The following is an 18,387-nucleotide window of genomic DNA, read 5'->3' on the forward strand; positions in this document are numbered from 1 at the left end:
CACTCAAAGAAAATAACCTCGGGTATTAAGACATTTCTACGTCCACCTAAGATTATTGATATTGAATGTCAAATTTTATGCTTTTTCAAACCATGATAAAATCTTGGGAATTTGTTTGTTTTTATGGTATTTACTCCAATACAAAATAAGAAATGTGAAGGACTGGTTACATCTTAAGGATAAATGTGGATCCAACCTTTCATAGACTACCTTTAGTAGTATAGCCCGAAAGAAATTTTTGGACTGATTGTAGCCACAAAATTTCGTTCGGACATTTGTCCCCTTATTTAGAGATTGTCCGTGCATAAAAAGGGTGTCAATTGCGTGTGTTTCTTATAGTGACTTTCGTGAGTTACACTCGAGACATAAAACTACAAAGATATAAATACCTTGGAGTACGGTGCGCGAAGCGCGCCGTAAACCAACTAGTAATGAAAAGACAACGGTTATTGGGCACAAATCATATTGGATTAGTTCTTCAGCTTAAGGTTTATTTTGCCATTTTATTTGAGGAAAATTTTAACTAGTTGTTTGTTCTTGTATATGTAGGATTAGACATGGAACCGTTGTTGTAAAAAAGACCGTGTTAAATGTTTATAACTGTTACTGAAAAATACGGAACTGTTGTTAAAATAAAACAACGGTTATACAAAAGTTGTAGTAATAATGAAAAGACAACGGTTATGGCAAAAACCGTTGTTAAAAGTGTAACAAAAGACAATGGTTATGCCAAATAACCGTTGTTAAAAGTGTGACAAAAGACAATTATTGACATAGCCGTTGTCTTTTGTTACACTTTTAAGACAATAAATACACTAAACACAAGAAATACTGTACTTAACCCTGAATTATAAAAAATTGAAATGTGTGTAGAAATTTTAAATTTTCTTAGATTAAGTTAACAAATTAACTACACATCTAAAATTACTAACTTAACCCTAAACTAACCACTTGAGGTTAAATCACAATTGGCACGTGTCAATTTCTAATTGGTTGTGTGTTGAAATTTTCTCACATTGTGTAAGCATATCAACTTCCTTTCTACTATACTTCTATGTTATAAAACGACTGTATAAAAGAATTGTTATAAGAAAATATTACTTCCAATTCAGTTCAAAATATACATTTACTTTATTTTTCCCTTAAAAAATAAAAATAAGTGTAAATTATTTACGGTGACAGAAGAGTAGGAATTAAGAACTAGAGAAAAAATTAAGCGGCTTTATGGGGCCGATGGATTCAATTCTTGCAGACTCCTTATTCGTGGAGTCGTGGATCACTGATAAAAGGGCTTGGGCTCATATTATCACAAGATTTCCCCTTATCTTATGGGCCTATTACTAATCACAACGGCCTGCTCTTCACGTGCTTGCTATCTTTGGTTTGTTACCCTTCACGTTTTTTATAATACTCTATGTAAACCGAAGACGTTATTTGGATGGGCTACACTCTTAAAAAGGTCCAACTAATCCGGTGCCCAGTCCTAGGTATCAGAGCCTATGACGAAAGACCTGAAAATGATGAATTAAACGGGCTTTTAATTGAAACCGACGGAAAATAACACGGTTTGTTTTGAGAATTGGAAGAGAGGACTAATCTTATCTTTATTAATTCAGAAGACAATACTGATTCCAGGACGCGCCACATCATTAATACAACTTTTTTTTTTAATTTTTTTTTTGGAAATTTAGGTTATGGTGGGACCCGTTAGTGTGCAAAGTATTTATTTCTTTAGAATCCGTCAATACAAACATGCGACAAATTCCGTCTTAGAACAAATACTATGAAATAATTTTATACATTCCGAATAAATGAAATTAATGGCATATAAGCGGAATGAATTATAAATCGGAATAAATGAAACTAATTACAAATTATTGATTTACATAATTTAAAAAAAAAATAACAATAAAATTACATAATTACGAGAAGGAATTATATTTAATTATGGGATTGAATTACATATAATGCGAATAAATTACATGCATAATTTTTTAAAACTAGATAGTATGATATATTTTTTAAAAAAATTATGACCGGAGTATTTACTTATAGTAAAAAAAAACTCGGCAACTTAACTACCAGCCGCGCAAACCGAAAATGGTAGGTGACAATGATACGCTACCAGGTAAATTTACTGTTCAACAAGCGTTTCAAGCAAATTTTATTTTTTTCTCTCTAAAAAAACAAATAAATGTTGACATTTGTTGAAATATTTAAATTTACAAATTTTTAAAAATTATCACACAGATGATTAAAAATTGTTTTACTAAATATTTTTCTAAAATATAACACGAAAATTAAACAATTGTAAAACTTTAACATATATTTTTTTAAAAAAAAATCCGAGGATTTATTTACTTGGAGCAAAAATTATGACAAATTTACTATCAGTCGCGCACTAAGCCCGTCCACAACTTAAAACCGTGTACGAATCCTATTAAGACATTAGTAAATGTCACTTATCTGGATCTGCTTGCACAATTGTGAAATCCGGAATATCTCTAGCAAAGGGCAATCCTCGCCCATACTCACGAGTTTGTTGAATCAGTAAATGAATATGTTTTGTCGCTTATTAAAAAGGATGAGAGAAATTATTTAAGCTCCGATGAGGTGTGTAGTGATGACAGAGGTACAGGTGACGGTGGCATTCACTCTAATGAATTCATCAACAGTATAAAATGCGTCGGACTCCCGAATCACCAATTGAGGTTGAAGGTCGGTGCTATGGTGATGCTTTTGCGAAACATTGATCAATCATGTGGGTTGTGTAATGGTACGAGACTAATTGTGACTGGTCTGGGGGCACATGTGATAAGACGTACTCTCTTAGGTAATAGAGTGCATATTGCTCGACTACGACTACTAATGTAATCTATCATGAAATTTGTGATTCAGATATGCGTACTTCTACCACGACTACTAATGTAGTCTATCATGAAATTTTTCAATTTTTAGAATAATTTGCATATGTTAAAGTTGATTATTAAATTATATTTCTTTTATCGGGATGTAAAGTTTTTTATGTAGGCAAATTTTATTTACAATAGTAGATTACGTTATTTTCTCTTAAACCATTGCATGTGAACACGTATTTGTAACAAGTTTAAACATTAATTATGTAGATCGCTGATTTAGACCAACTAGATAAGTAGAATAGAAATGCAAGAAAAAAAAATACATCCAAAAATATTAATACCGGCCCAAATACATACCCGTGCAATTTTGCACGGGTTTAAAACTAGTTGCTTCTGAGTCTAATGTAAAATGGGCCTCACAAGGAGTGAGAAGAAACTCATATAAAATATTCACATGTGAGTGTCTTATATTGATAAATATGGAGAGAGTTTACCACTTTACAAGCTTTGGAGCTACTCTCTTTAATTTATTGTCAATTGGTTTTACAGTGGAACTCCTTTGAACTAACGAAACAGATTCTTTCAACTCCTTTTAGGTGCGACCTAAGCCCGTTTGCATGCTTTGACAAAACTGAATTGAACTAATAATGAAACTAAACTTACAAAAATTGAAATTGAGGCCGAAAAAACAGACTCAGGAGCAATTTAACATAAATGCATGAGAATTGAGGAGAATCAAGGACAGATAGGAGCAGGTCAAATGGTCAACTTTGTAGTTAGTAAAGGAGGAGTTGGGAAATGGAGAAGGATAACCTTGAGAAATGATGCATAAAAGGCCTAGAGATTGAAATGTGTAGCTAACAATACCCTTGGAATTAGTGTCTTTAATTAAGCAAACAATTAGTTGTGGTTAGGACAAAAGGAGGACAAAGCATGGTTGGGCATCTCCTTGAACACATGAATTTACCTCTTGTTTACGTTTATCAAGGTAAAAAAAAGTTGATTATTACAACATTGCCTTTGGGATATTGTACTTAACTTTCCGTTTTGACTTGAGATAAGTGAACTAAGCTTGGTTTCCACAACCTCTATGCATCGGAATTATGTCCTTTTAGTTGTTTACTCTTTTGGGTAGTTGGTTGGCTCAATAGCCTAATACATGTGGTGAGATTTCTCTCTGTGTGGCTCGCGGTTTAACTTTTTGAAGCAATTACAAAGTTATCTAACACATTGATATTACTCTAGTGACTAAATGACTCTCGAAGGGTTAGATATACCAGTCTTATCTTAGGTTAGCAATACAAAAAATTGTTTCTGAATGACATAAGATAAAAATTGATTAGAGAAGTGCTAGTTCACAATAAAGAGAAATGAAATCAATTTAGTTAATTATTTTGCTTTATTTCATCATAATCCATAACCTAAGAGTAATGAGATTTCTGCTTAACAAAGTTATCTAATACTTTAATGGTGTGTTTGGGAACATATATTGTTGATGGGGCATATTCTGCACCGCTGACCAAGTCAACATATTGAGCAAGGTCAAAGATATCCACAGCAAGTCAACGGCTCAGACAGCCTAGCCGTCGACCCATCGGCTGTCGGCTGGGCCTCGGCATGGCAACTGCCAGTAGGACACATACCCGCGTACTCACATCCAAGACCCCTCGGCGGTGAGTCAACAGGGCCCGCCGCCTGCCATAGGTCCCTCGGCCGAGGGGTAGATCGATCTTTCCACCGCTAGCCACTTGGCCACTTGGCCACTACGTGACAAAAGGTGAAAGTCTATAAATACTCCTCAACCTTCATTGAGGAAAGGATCCACTGTTGAACCTAAGAAACACTATTCATCCGGTATAATCTTCCTTATCTCTCTACAATATACATTTAGCCAAGGAACAACTTATCCCTAAGTTCCGACTTGAGCGTCGGAGTGAGTACGCTTGGCACAAAGCCAAGCCCTCGGTTCGTTCATTGTTGCAGGAGAGGCCGAGAGGAACGATAAAGACAAGAAGGATTCAACCAAGGACATCATTCTACAAGCAACGGGTGGTAACGAATATCCGCTCCGGGGATTACACCAGGAACAATTGGCGCCGTCTGTGGGGACTCGCTACTAGAAGCTAGTCACATTCATTCCCAAACAAAAAAAAAAAAAAAACAACAAAAACCCACCCAAAAAGCTAAGAAGATGTCGAAACAACAAGACGCGGTCGTGACCGACGAAACCGCATTCTACCAAGACGATACCTTCAACAGTCTCGAGTCGTGCGGCCCTCCACCGGCGTGAGTAATCCAACCGGAGTTCGGGATGCCAATAATACGGACACGCCGCCGATAGCCAACAGGTCACCATCATGGGACATGTGGTTGACATAAAAACCGAAAATGGTCCTGGACCTAATTAGTAATACGCCTGCTCACACCGTCACGCCGACAAGAGCGGCGGAAACCGTCCAGGAGACCGGGGCCCAAAATGTGACTCCGAGAAATTTGAACGGAGCACTAGGAGAAGCCGACCCAGTCAAGTCGCCGGGGGAGCCCAAAGTGGGCGTGGTAGACCTAAGTCCTTCCTGCGCTCATGGGAGGACGGCGTCCCCGCAAAGACGAACGAGGCTTACCCCAAAGGAGCGAGGAGTCCGGCTCAGAGTTGGAGAAGAAGTCCGAGTCGAAGAAGGAGTCCTTCCCGCTACGAGGAGAGGAGCCGGATTAGGAATGCGAGGAGCCGATCGCCGCGTGTCGTTCGACACGTGGTCGACGACCCCTCAACGCCTACGTCCTAGAAGTCCGGTGCCAACTAAGCTCAAGTTGTCACCCCTATCATACAAAGGAGATAGTGATCCAGCCGACCACGCCGAGGCTTTCGAGTCTTACATGTCGGTATGGGAGCGCCCGATGAGGTGCAGTGCCGAGTTTTCCCAACAACTTTGCATGGGATGGCTCAAAGTTGGTACAAAGGGCTTCCCGACGGCTCGGTATACTATTACGCCGACCTAAGAGACGCCTTTCTAGCCCAGTACTCTTGCAACAAGAGAAGGGTCGTGGAGACATCGGACCTCCTAACTATCAAACAGGAGGGGGCGAGTCTCTACGAAGCTATGTGAAGAGGTTCGATGGAAAGGTCCAGCAGATTCGAGAAATTAATCCCGAATCGCGGCCTTCGCGGCGATGAAGGGCCTCCCGGGGAGACTTAAAAATGAGCTCATCAAGTGCGGAGGCACTGGGCTTGGATGCCGCCGGGAAGATGGTGACCAAGCAATCAAGGTAGAAGACTATCACAAAACCCGGGTAGGCCCAGCGAGGCCGAGCACTCGACAAGAAGAGCCACCAGGAGGACAACCCGGATGAAAGACGCCGTGACCACAACGGGTCACGGTCCGATGAAAGACGCCGTGACAACAACGGGTCAAGGTCCGATGAAAGACGTCGTGAGAATAATAGGTCACGGTCGGACAAATCTGCCAGGAAACAGGACTCGACGGGCGCCGGGTGGAGTTCAGAACGTACCACCGAGGCGGTATAATGATAAAACCCCTCTCGTCGTATCGGCCGCCGAGGTCTTCGCCCGAGCAAAACGAGGGCGAAGTGGGAGAGACTCCCCAAGCCAAAAAGTGACGGTGACACGAGCCGATCATTGTGAGTACCACGGCCACACCGGCCATTTAACCAACGATCCGGCATCCGAAGAATGCCATTGAAGAGCCGATCCGGAAGGGGAGCCTCGGCAAGTACGTTGCCAAAGGCCAAAAGACTGACGCCGACAGTTCAGGTAAGAAATCCGTCTTCGAACGGATAGGAGTGATCCATGTTGTCATCGGTGGCAACGAGAACGGAGGGTCCGCTCATGGGCACAAACGGCACCTGAACGAGCTATATCAGGCCATCAACTTTGTGCCCAACACAGCGATCCCTGCTTCCAACATCCCCGATATAACCATTGGGAGGAAGGACTACGAAGGAGTCATCGCTCCTCACAGCGACCCACTTGTAGTCAATTTGGACATATCCAACCACCTGGTCAAGAGGTGCCTGATTGACACAGGCGCGTACACGAATATCATGTTCGGGAGTGCTTCCTCGGCCTCGGCACGAAAGTCAAGGACTTGAGCCCCCGCACCAACCCACTATACAGACTTCTGCGGGGCCGGCCTGGTACCACCGGGATCAATCGGACTCCCGGTGACGTTCGGCGAAAAGAATGCGGCTAAGAATGTCCTAGCTGAGTTCGTGGTCATCGACGGCTCGTCCGCCTACAACGTTCTCATAGGCCGAGTCACCCTGAGCGAGGCTGACGCAGTGATGTCCATCCGGGCCCTAACACTGATGTATGTCTCGGACCGGGGGGAAGCGCATAAGCTCGTCTCCAAAGACGAGAATGACGAGGTGGTCAACGTCCGGATAGCGCCGGAGGATGCAACATGCAATCCCTCAAAGTAGCAAAGAAATCGGAGAAAGGGAAAAGTCTATCCTTACAACAGGAGGGCGACCTCATGGATGTAACTAGCGGCTGACTAGGACGGTGTGCCTTTGATAGGCCATTAGGACGCTGGTAATCTCGGGAATACTCTATGTAGCGGCGGAGGTGTCCAAAACAGCTGTGGGCACCCCGACGCATGTTTTTACCTAATGAAAAATCGTCCAAGTCTTCCATCAAAATGTTCTTCCCCCCCTAGTCACTAGGAAGCAGCAGACGCCGGCTCACACTGTCATACCGACAAGAGCGGTAGTCTTTATCAGTAAGCAGATGTCGGCTCACACTGTCATACCGACAAGAGCGATCTCCATGAAGAAATAGGCGCCGTCGCGATCACCCCAAGTAGTAGACGCCACGGCGATCACCCCAAGAGGTTTGACGCCGTCGCAGATCACTCCAAGTGGTAGACGCCACGACGATCAATAACAAGAAGCAGATCTTTGACTCACATCGTCACACACCGACAAGAGCGGCAATCACCACCAGGGAAGCGGACACCTCGATGGTAACGACCAGCGCAGGTGATACTCGCAAAGCGTTCAAAATGCCTCAGAAGCGTTAACACGATTGAGATACGCACTCTAGACCGCCTCGGCCAAGCCGAGGCGGAAACAAAAGAGACACTCAATTAATAACGTAAGGAGACAACCCTGACGAAGACATAGACGCTAAAGTACAATTGAGACGCTCAAATACTAGCGCAAGAAAAAGAAGTGAGGTAAAAACCTCGGCCAGGCGGAGGCGAAGAAACGAACTCTTATTAAAAATGTTCAACGAATTGCAAGAAATTACAAGGATAAGCCAAAAGACAAAAGGTTACAGATATCATCTCCCTATGTCTGTTGTTGCTCGCCATCAGCAGCGGTAGCAGAACCTTCTTCGATGGGTAACCCAGCAGTTCCCTTAGCAGCCTCAGCCTTAGCCTCGGCAGCCTCAGCTGCCCTTGCCCACTCGGCTTCCTCCTTGGCCGCCTTAGCCTTCTCAAAGAAGAGTATTTTTGCCTCCTCGGCCGCCTCTTGCTCTATCTTCACCCTCACCGCCTCCTTGGCCTTCTCCTCCACGGCCTTCTCCTTAGCTTCGAGCTTGTCGTCAAACAGCTCGTCGAATTTGCTCCACGGAAAGGAACCTTCAAGAGGGAAAAGCTCCTCAATTGTTTCCTGGCATTTTGCGGTCGGATCCGAATTCGGAGCACATGTCGGGAGCATTTTGGTTTGGAGCATCTCAATGTCGTCCTCCTTTTGCCTGATGATGGCCTCCTTGCTCTGAATCACCTTCCCCGGATCTCGAAACCGTTCCCGAATTCATTCCTCTGCTGGAAATAGAGGTCGGCGTGCCTCTGAACGAGGTCACACTTCGCCGGACTTTTCAACTTCGGCCGCAGCTAGTCTCGGCCTTGGCTCTCTCAACAAGGACCTCCTTTTCGGGCGTCCTCCCGAGTTTTCTCTCAGCCAAGAGCGCCTCCTCGGCCTCCCCCCTAAGCCTCTGCTCATTGAGAAGATCCAGCTTCGCCTTCGCGGCCACCTTCTTAGTGGCATTAAGCTCAAAAGCGGATTGAGCCACGGCCTTCTCCTGCTCCATGATACGAGCACCGGTCAGCTCGTTCCACCTCGCCGATCTCTTGATCAACCTCGCGCTTTCGCTACAAGCCGAGAGGGGGAAGCCTTTGCAGGATGAAGAGCCGGTGGCGACGTTTCGATCACCGACTGCGGTCGGGAAGGAAACCTTATGGGATGAAGAGTCAATGGCGACGTTCTGATCACCAGCCTGCGCGGGGTTCTCCTCCACTTGCTGCTCAACAAGAGCGGCGGCCGACAGCGGCTGATCTACAAAAAAAAAAAAAAAAAAAAAAGAGCATCAGTATCAACATACATAGGCATGCCGAAGAGCCTGTCATCAGCAGCGCCTGATGAACCGGCTAAATCTGAGCCACCGGATAGATCAATACCGTGCTTGGCCTTCTTGGCCGAAGGACGCATTTCCTCGTCAGCAGCAGGAGCAACGGCAGCGGTAAAGGCTGTCTGCTTTCTTTTACGGACAAGGGGCGACCCCTCCTCCCCATCGGAGTCATCCCCATTGGAGATATAAACGATCTCCACCGTCTCCTTCTGAACAGGGGGGATGGAAGGCGGAGCCGATGTCGACGCCATCACCGCCGAAGGCTTTGTTTTTCGCGTGTGGCGCGGCATGTTGCTTACAACCTTCGCCTGGGCCTCCACCACATTCAAACTTTTTTCTTTGGTCCATAAGATCATTCGGCAACGCGTCCTACGGTCATGGGTCAGAGCCTTGGGATGCAAGTTAGCAACGGTTTTGTCTTTGTGCAGCCCCATTCTCCGGAGGATATCCTCAGACAAATCCGGTCCAAAGTAGTCTGCGAAAGAAATAAAAGCAATAATTAAGTAGAAGAAATAAATCGAAGTTCGAAAAACAAGAACATTAAGAGCGGTGATGGGCCTCATACCGACCCCACTCACCTTGTGCTAGGGCCGGTATGAGGCCGACATGGCAGAGCGGCTCATCCTGAAGAATGATCTGCGTCGGGGGAATCCATTTTTTCGGCACCCCACCCTTGTCCGCCTCAAAAGCCTCATCGCCTTTGCCTTCTCATCCTCTTTAAGAAGGACCTTCTTTGGCATCCATCTTGAGCTTCTTCCGGTGACCCATCCGTCATGCTCCGCCTTAGTCTCACACCGCAAATTCACTTGTGTCTTTGAAAGGAGAGGGGCAGCGGATAGTCATCGGCACCTTAACATACACCCACCGATCTCTCCAGTCTTTGCAAGAAGTAAGTTTGTCAACAGAGACATAACCTTTCTCCGTGTGCACACTGTACCAACCGACGCGCCAGAGATTGTGGTGGAGATAATGAAGCCGGCGGAATAAATTCACCGTCGGGGCCTCCCCCTTGAAGAGACAAAGCCACACAAAGCCGACTATCGTCCTCATGGCCAACGGATGCAGTTGGGCCACAACGACGTTCATAGCTTTAATGATGGCCATGACGTACTCATTCAGCGGAAACCGGAGCCCGTACTCCAAGTGTCGCATGTATACGCCGGTATGGCCCGGCGGAGGGCAACAGACGGCCTGACCCTCCTCAGGGATAACAATCTTGTATCCCCTGCCAAAGAAGAAATGGCCCTCGAAAAATTTCTCACCGGAACAACTGGCCAGCTTATGGGTCCAAGCTCGGTCAACGCGTACCTTGCAGACGTCACCGTGATCCATAACGTACTGCCTCCCCTATTTGGGACGAGCCTTTTCAGCATCATCACCAAAATCGTCTGCGTCATCATCGACATCAGAGTCATCCTCCCATTCCTCTAAAATCCGAGGATCGACTTCAGGAGAAGGAGACCTAGGGCCCCCAGGCCTTATCAGGAGGGCGTCCAACTTCTCCTCCTCATCAAGACGCGACGGGGAACCCCCCGGCGCCGGTTTACTAGGCCCGGCATCAACAGAAGACATGTTTACAATAAAAACTTCAAAGTTAAGAAGTTGGAAAGTTTGTTTGTTTACCTTGAAGAAAAACACCCGCCGGAGTAACAACTCTGAAAATTAGAAGACAAAGAAGCCTTTGAAAGTTTAGAGAGAAGAAAATTTTGGAGAATGAAATTGGTGGCCAATTTCACGGAATAACTGCCCTATTTATAGGGAAAAGCCCATGAAGAAGGACCAATCGAGAAACACCCATGAAGCGTCAACCAATCAGCGTGCGGACACGTGTCGGACATGCAACCACGTGATGTCAATCGTTGCAACAGTCGAACGTCAATCAATGCAACAGTGACCAAGCGTCTTCAACACGCCCATTCGTATCTCTCCGCCTATTCACCTTCCTCAACAAATTCCCAAGCATCTGTTCTCCGCCGGCCACATGATCAACCAAGCTAAGTAGCGGTACGGGGCAATCAAAAACAATCGGCTCTCTCAACCCTGGTTTCGCCGGCGTCACTTTCTTTTCCACATCGGATGCCCTTTACGCATCCATGCGGAGGGGGATATGGTACGGCCTAAGAAAAGACCAGGCCGAGGTAAAAGAAGCCGCTTGAGAAGAAGCCGATGCGAGAAAATTTTTTACAAATTACTTTGCGCAGAATATACGCTCAAACGTACATCGGAGCCCATACCACGGCATAGACTACGCCGGGGGCAAATTGATGGGGCATATTCTGCACCGCCGACCAAGTCAACATATTGAGCAAGGTCAAAGATATCCACAAGCAAGTCAACGGCTCTCGAACTGACCTAGCCGATGCGACCCCCATCGGCTGTCGGCTGGGCCTCGGCATGGCAACCCGCCGCCCGGGACACATACCCGCGTACTCACATCCAAGACCCCTCGGCGGTGAGTCAACAGGACCCGCCGGCCTGCCATAGGTCCCTCGGCCGAGGGGTAGATCAGTCTTTCCACCTGCTAGCCACTCGGCCACTTGGCCACTACGTGACAAAAGGTGAAAGTCTATAAATACTCCTCAACCTTCATTGAGGAAAGGATCCACAACTGAACCTAAGAAACACTATTCATCTGGTATAATCTTCCTTATCTCTCTACAATATACATTTAGCCAAGGAACAACTTATCCCTAAGTTCGACTTGAGCGTCGGAGTGAGTACGCTTGGCACAAAGCCAAGCCCTCAGTTCGTTCATTGTTGCAGGAGAGGCCGAGAGGAACGATAAAGACAAGAAGGATTCAACCAAGGACATCATTCTACAAGCAACGGGTGGTAACGAATATCTGCTCTGGGATTACACCCGGAACAATTGTATTCTCAAATTCAGATTTGGACCAATTTACATGTTTGGCAAACCTATTAGATTGGAATTTCCAAATCCATACAAAATCTAAATAAGGCTAAAATAAACTCATTCGAAATCCACTCTCTAACCCCCCTCATTTCCAAATCTTTATTTCACTTTACTAAATTTAAAATAAGGCATTTTAAATTAAATTTTTATTCCCAAACACTCTCTAATTTATATGAAATGTTTAAATATATAAGACCATATCAAAATGTATTGGTACATCATGACCTTGTCTATGTTATTATACACATACAGAGTATTTAACAATCACCAATTCTCCTTTCGTGTCCAAAAAAAAAAAAAACAATCACCAATTCTCACTGAATATACACTTTTCATAACAGGCTAAAGAATGGCCAAATGTCGCAATTTGAACGACAAAATGTGATCATTTTAATGACAAACTGTTATAGCTTAGAAAATTATTATGATAACTCTTTATCTAAAAATGGTTACTTTCGTCTTAAATGGGTCACATTTTACCCATTTTTCAGCTTATGACGAAATGTTGCTCGTATTCAGCAAGACTTATTGTTTAATATTAAAGCATCCTATTTATACAAGGACTAAGATTATGTTAGCTAAGATATTTACCTAATACCAATGCTAGAAATTAGGAACTAATGCTAACTAAATATACATTTACTAAACTAAAGCTTAACAGAATATACAATAATATAGGAAAGAATATTGACATATTCTAATATTTAACAATAGCAATTGTACTATGTTGTACAAGGCATCATACAACGTATATAATGACTTCACATAAAATCAATTGTTCATTTATTGAGAATACTCCGAAGATTCAATTTTTTTGTATTTTGTAGATTTAATAAGACTGATAATATTAGATACAATACACTCTTTTTTTTTTAAAAAAAAATATAAGTCTATGAGCATTGAGCAAATAGTGATGAAGTTCATCACTATCAATTGACGATCAAATTTCATGATCATAAGGGGTCTCTTGCGTAGTTGAATGCGAATGGTGCATATATGAGGTTAAACTGATGAAATGAATTGTACGCATTATTTTCTCAAGGGATCCTAAACTTAGCTCATAGCCACGAGATCTTATCCGCGTCAAACTGCATAGAACAATATTGAGCTATGTTTACAAGGATTTAAAAACATGTTACTCGTATATTTCAATTCTCAATCAAGGTTAAAAACTTACAGCTACTCCTGCTTGTGACGGGCTAATCTCATCACAAACTTGTAACCTCTCACAAAAAGGGAGAGGGGACAAGGTGGGGCACCCTCCATGTGCTTTCCCACTCAGTCACTCATCTCTTATAAGCATTTTGTGAGAAGAAACGATATCCGTCACAAGTTTGTGACGGATACCACCGTCACAAATGAGAAGTTGTGAAAAACTTAAGGCTATAAAACATAAAGTAACATAGAGATAGTAATTTAGAAGACAATGTATAAAAAAAACAATGCAAATTGAGTTATGCATTTATAGCTAGTGACGCATAAAGAATTATAAACTGGGATTAAGGTTTGAGTAAATATTATAAGGGTAAGATTATCCGTCAGATTTTTATAGGTCTTAAAACTTTGTCACATCATGTTAGGCGAGATATTATTTGGTTAATAGCAAATGATTTAGTCAAATATTCTATTCCTTTATTTGGGTGATACATCCCTGATTTATTGCTATTAGTTGCTATTCCTATGCTAGGCATGTAACCTATTTTATATGTCTCTGTCTCCCTAATCAACATGGTATCAGAGCCAATATTTCCTCAAACCCTAATATTTTTTCACTACCATTTTTTTTCTATCGACATGTCTGTTGCTGCTTCAGACGTCGATCCCCCATTCACAATCGATCCTTTATCACCATTTTATCTCGGATCCCATGACATTCCCGGCATAAAAATTTCTAGCATTTCTCTAACTCATTCTAATTATGAGGATTGGAACCGCGATATTCTTATGTCGCTAAAGTCTCGTCGTAAATTCGGTTTTGCGATGGTTCTATTAAAAAGCCTACTGACAAGAACTTACTCGAACAGTGGGAGGTAGTTCACTGTACCATTGTTCGCTGGATTCGTAACATGATCGATCCCTCGGCGATCTCCTCTGTTCCGTTTGTTGAAGATGCCTCGGTTCTCTGGCGCGACTTGGAGGAGCGTTTTGCGGTGGCTGATGGTACCTCTATTCATTCCCTCAAGACGGATCTCGCTAATTGCAAACAACTCAAAGGTATGTCTATAACCGAATACTATGGTAAATTAAAGACTCTTTGGGATGCCCTAGCAATTCATGAGCCTCCGTTTGCGTGTAAGTGTGGCCGGTGCATCTGTGATATATCGTCTCAGGCGATTAAGCATCTTGATATTTTTATGGGTCTCGATCCTAGTCTATATAGCACCCTTCGGAATCAACAATTTCAATTAGAACCTTTGCCTACCCTTAACCGCGGGTACCACGCGGCTTTACAGTCTGAACGGCTCCTTCAAGGTGATGCACCTCCATCCGAGATTACTAATATTATGGCCTTTGCTGTCCCTGGGGCTTCACGCACTCCGACTGACTGGAAAGCGATACATGAGAAAGAAAAATTGGAGCGGCGTAAGCTTTTTTGCTCTCACTGTCAAGTGCATGGTCATGAAGTGCAAAATTGTTTTATTAAAGCTAATAAATTCCTGGATTGGTGGGGTAGTCGACCTCGAACTTTAGAGGAACTCCGTCGCCGCAAAGGGAACGGACCAAATGCTTCTGAGTCTGGGTCCACATCTCGAGGTGAACCTGTACACGCTAATGCGACTTTCACAGCCTCCTCGGATCGGTTGTCCGGTACGTGTACTTCTTGCATAATAGACGCTGGTGCTTCTAATCATGTCACAGGTGATATATCTTTGTTTTTCGACACCATGGTGATTCCTCCACACGCGGTGGGGTTACCAAATGGGAAACAGATCCTTGCATCCAAAATGGGTACCGTCTGTATTGACAACAATATCACTCTTCGACGGGTTTTATTTGTTCCTTACTTGAGTTGTAACTTAATTTCCGTATCGCAATTAACGGCTGACTATGATTATATATTAGAGTTTACTAAGGATTTTTGTCTTATTCAGGACCGGCACTACTACAGATACAGGCTATAACAACGGGTAAAAACCGTTGTAAAAACAAAAAGCGGACGTTGTTAAAGCGGCTGTTGTAGAAGGTATTTACAATGGTTTGGTTATTTAATGAAACCGTTGTCGAATGTATTCACCACGGTTAAAAGCCGTTGTTGTTGGGTGTTCTCCGTTGTGGAAAGTGTTTCAAAAATTTGGAGGGAATAATATAACAACGGTTGTCATATGTATAACCGTTGTTGTAACTTTCCCTCCAAAATTGTGAAGTCTTTTAACAACGGGTTTATGCTACATACCCGTTGTTGAAATTGTTAGTAACAACGGTTCTTAGTTTAAAACCCATTGTTGTAACTTTACCTCCAAAATTGTGAAGACTTTTAACAACGGTTCTTCGTTTAAAACCTGTTGTTGAATATTATGCGCGGTATTTGTGAAAGTCATTCACAACGGTGTTATTTTTATTAACCGTTGTGAAAGGTATTCACAACGGTTTTTTTTAGTAACCGTTTTTATTACGAACTTCTAATGTTTTGAAAAATTAAATTTGTTTCATGCCATTCAAAAACCGCATATATCAAAGACACCGTATACCAAAGACAAAGATAAATCACAGCTGGGTTCATCAGAACTCAATAGATTCAATTCAACCACAACAACAGCATCATATATATATATATATTTACTTACAAGGAGTTGAATTTACATGAACTAATCATTCCCTAACTTCAACAAAAAATTTACTAATAAGTTGATCTAAACTCTGAGTATCATGCATTTCTATTTTCTAAGACGTATTTGCCCAACATGTCCCTTACCTCGTCTATATCAATACTTGAGTACTCCTTAATCTGTTGTGACGGGTTGATTACATACTGCGAAAAAACAAAGAGAAGACATTATTGTAACAACATCAATTACTGCATAGCAACATCTAGTATATATAGCAGCAAGCAAGACAACATTAGCTCTAATTTAAAAAAAGTAATAAACACATTATTAAATTACTAACCTTTTCTGGAATAATGATATATCTTCGCCTAATAATCTCCAACATGAACCGACAAACGTAGTATCCACATTGTATGCTATCTGGCTGGCGAGGGGCCTATTATTACATAAAAACAAACAGACGAGAGAAGGCTCACATCAGAATCTTGAACTTTAGGTATTGTATTAGTATTAAAAACAGATTTTTGCACTTAATGTTATTGTATTTGAGCACGTACCCCTGTTATCGTAATAAAATCAGGGCCAACATCAGAATCTTTCATGGGTTGATCCTGCTCGTTTGCTCTTCTCTTCTCAAAAGCCCTTTTTTTTAAAAATAAAAAAGGAGGCAGAAACTCATTTTTTTAGGGGCAAAAATGAGCTTTTTTCTATAAATAAAAATTGAAACTTAATGTTATTATAAATAAATCAGTATTATAAACTTACTTATTAATCAAGCGCTTAAAAGTCTCGCTTGGTGGATGATGTATAGAGTCCAACCAGAATACTTTTTTCCTTGTCGGCATGATGGCTGCTAGCACCCAATGAGTCCTACATCAAGAGACATCATCATTATTAACAAGTACATATATTAGTTATGAAAATGCAATTGTAGGGGAAAACGTAATATTAATTTGTTTATTACCCTTTTTCATTATAAGCGCCAAAAATCAGCTTCTTGGTTGTCGCCAATTGCTGAGCAATATAATCTACCCGTTCTTCGAATGAGAAATCCGGAATAAATAAAGATAAAACATAGGGGCACAAGAATCCGTATTGATCAGATGGAATATTCTTCTCGGGGATCACTCTCAATTTCAATATCCTACATTATTACGATATTAATTCCGGTATTTAAAACACTATCTAGTAGTTAGAATATTAGAATATGAAATTATTTATTAAGAAACTTACTTCATCCAAACAAATAGGTGTGCCACATCAATCTGGTCTAGGCCAGCCCAAACGGCTAGCATATCCCATGATATAAGTGCTTGGCGCTCAACCCCTAGAATATCCTCCTCGAGCGGAATAACTATCAATTGCTCGGTGGCTATGCGATGGCCAGCCTCCTCATGCAGTTTCCTCATCGTCGCCGTTCTTACTTTTTGCATGTAATCCTTCCCAGAATATTGTGAGTCGTTTAAACTCCTAACTTCTTTCAGGTCCGGGAAAGAATGAGTCTTTGATTTTGTGCTACTACCACCAGCCTACACATGTAGTAGATAATTAAAATAATAAAAAATCCAAAGGTAACATATCCTAGTTGGAGTAATAAAAATAAAAGCGTACTTAATTAAATACCTCGTCAACCTGCTCTTTCAATGATGAGGTAGTAGTAGCGAGTGTAAGACCGGGGACTTAGGCTTATCGGTCTTTTTGTCCCCTACACAAAATTACCATACTTTTTATAAATACAGACAAAATATAAATAAAGGGAGCGAGGTTTTTAAAAAAATGGAGATGTTAATTAAATACCTCATCAAGTTGTTGTCTCGACGAGGTCGTTGGCATGTCTGTGGACTTAGGCTTATCCGCCAAAGCCGGCTTTTTTGTTCCCTACAAAAAAAATAACATATAAATTTAACATATAAAAACATTCAACAATTAAAAATTTAACATATATATAAAGGTATTTCTTCTAACCCCAACTGCTTTCCGTTGCTTAGGCGGAGACGGCCGAGCCAAGTAGATGTGAGTTTCAGGCCATTGGATGAAACTTCCAACCGCATCTCCGAGAATGGTAATGTCGTCACGAACTGGGACAGGCAGTTGAAAGTCTTCATGGCCTGGAAAGACTGTAGTTATCTCTACTTTGGTATGATTCGGCAAAAGTTTTTCGCCATGAACTACAGTTTCCGCTGCTGCAGATTTGGTGTGCATTTCTACGAGACCCCGGCCAACACGCACATGTGGCTTTTCGGTTTTAAGGTCGCAAGAATAATGGCCTCTTGTTTACGGCTTTGAAGAATATACACATACATTATTATATCCCAAAATTTAATAGAATTCATATAAATTTAACTAATTAAACACTTCATGCATACCTTATCAAAAAACAGGAACTGACTTGAAGGAGATGTATGCTGTTTTCCATCAGCCGTCTTCTCAAGTTGCATCTCCTTTTCAGACCCATTATTTACCTAATAAAATTAACCA

The sequence above is a fragment of the Silene latifolia genome, chromosome 6, assembly GCF_048544455.1.
Source record: "Silene latifolia isolate original U9 population chromosome 6, ASM4854445v1, whole genome shotgun sequence".
NCBI classification, from domain to species: Eukaryota; Viridiplantae; Streptophyta; class Magnoliopsida; order Caryophyllales; family Caryophyllaceae; genus Silene; species Silene latifolia.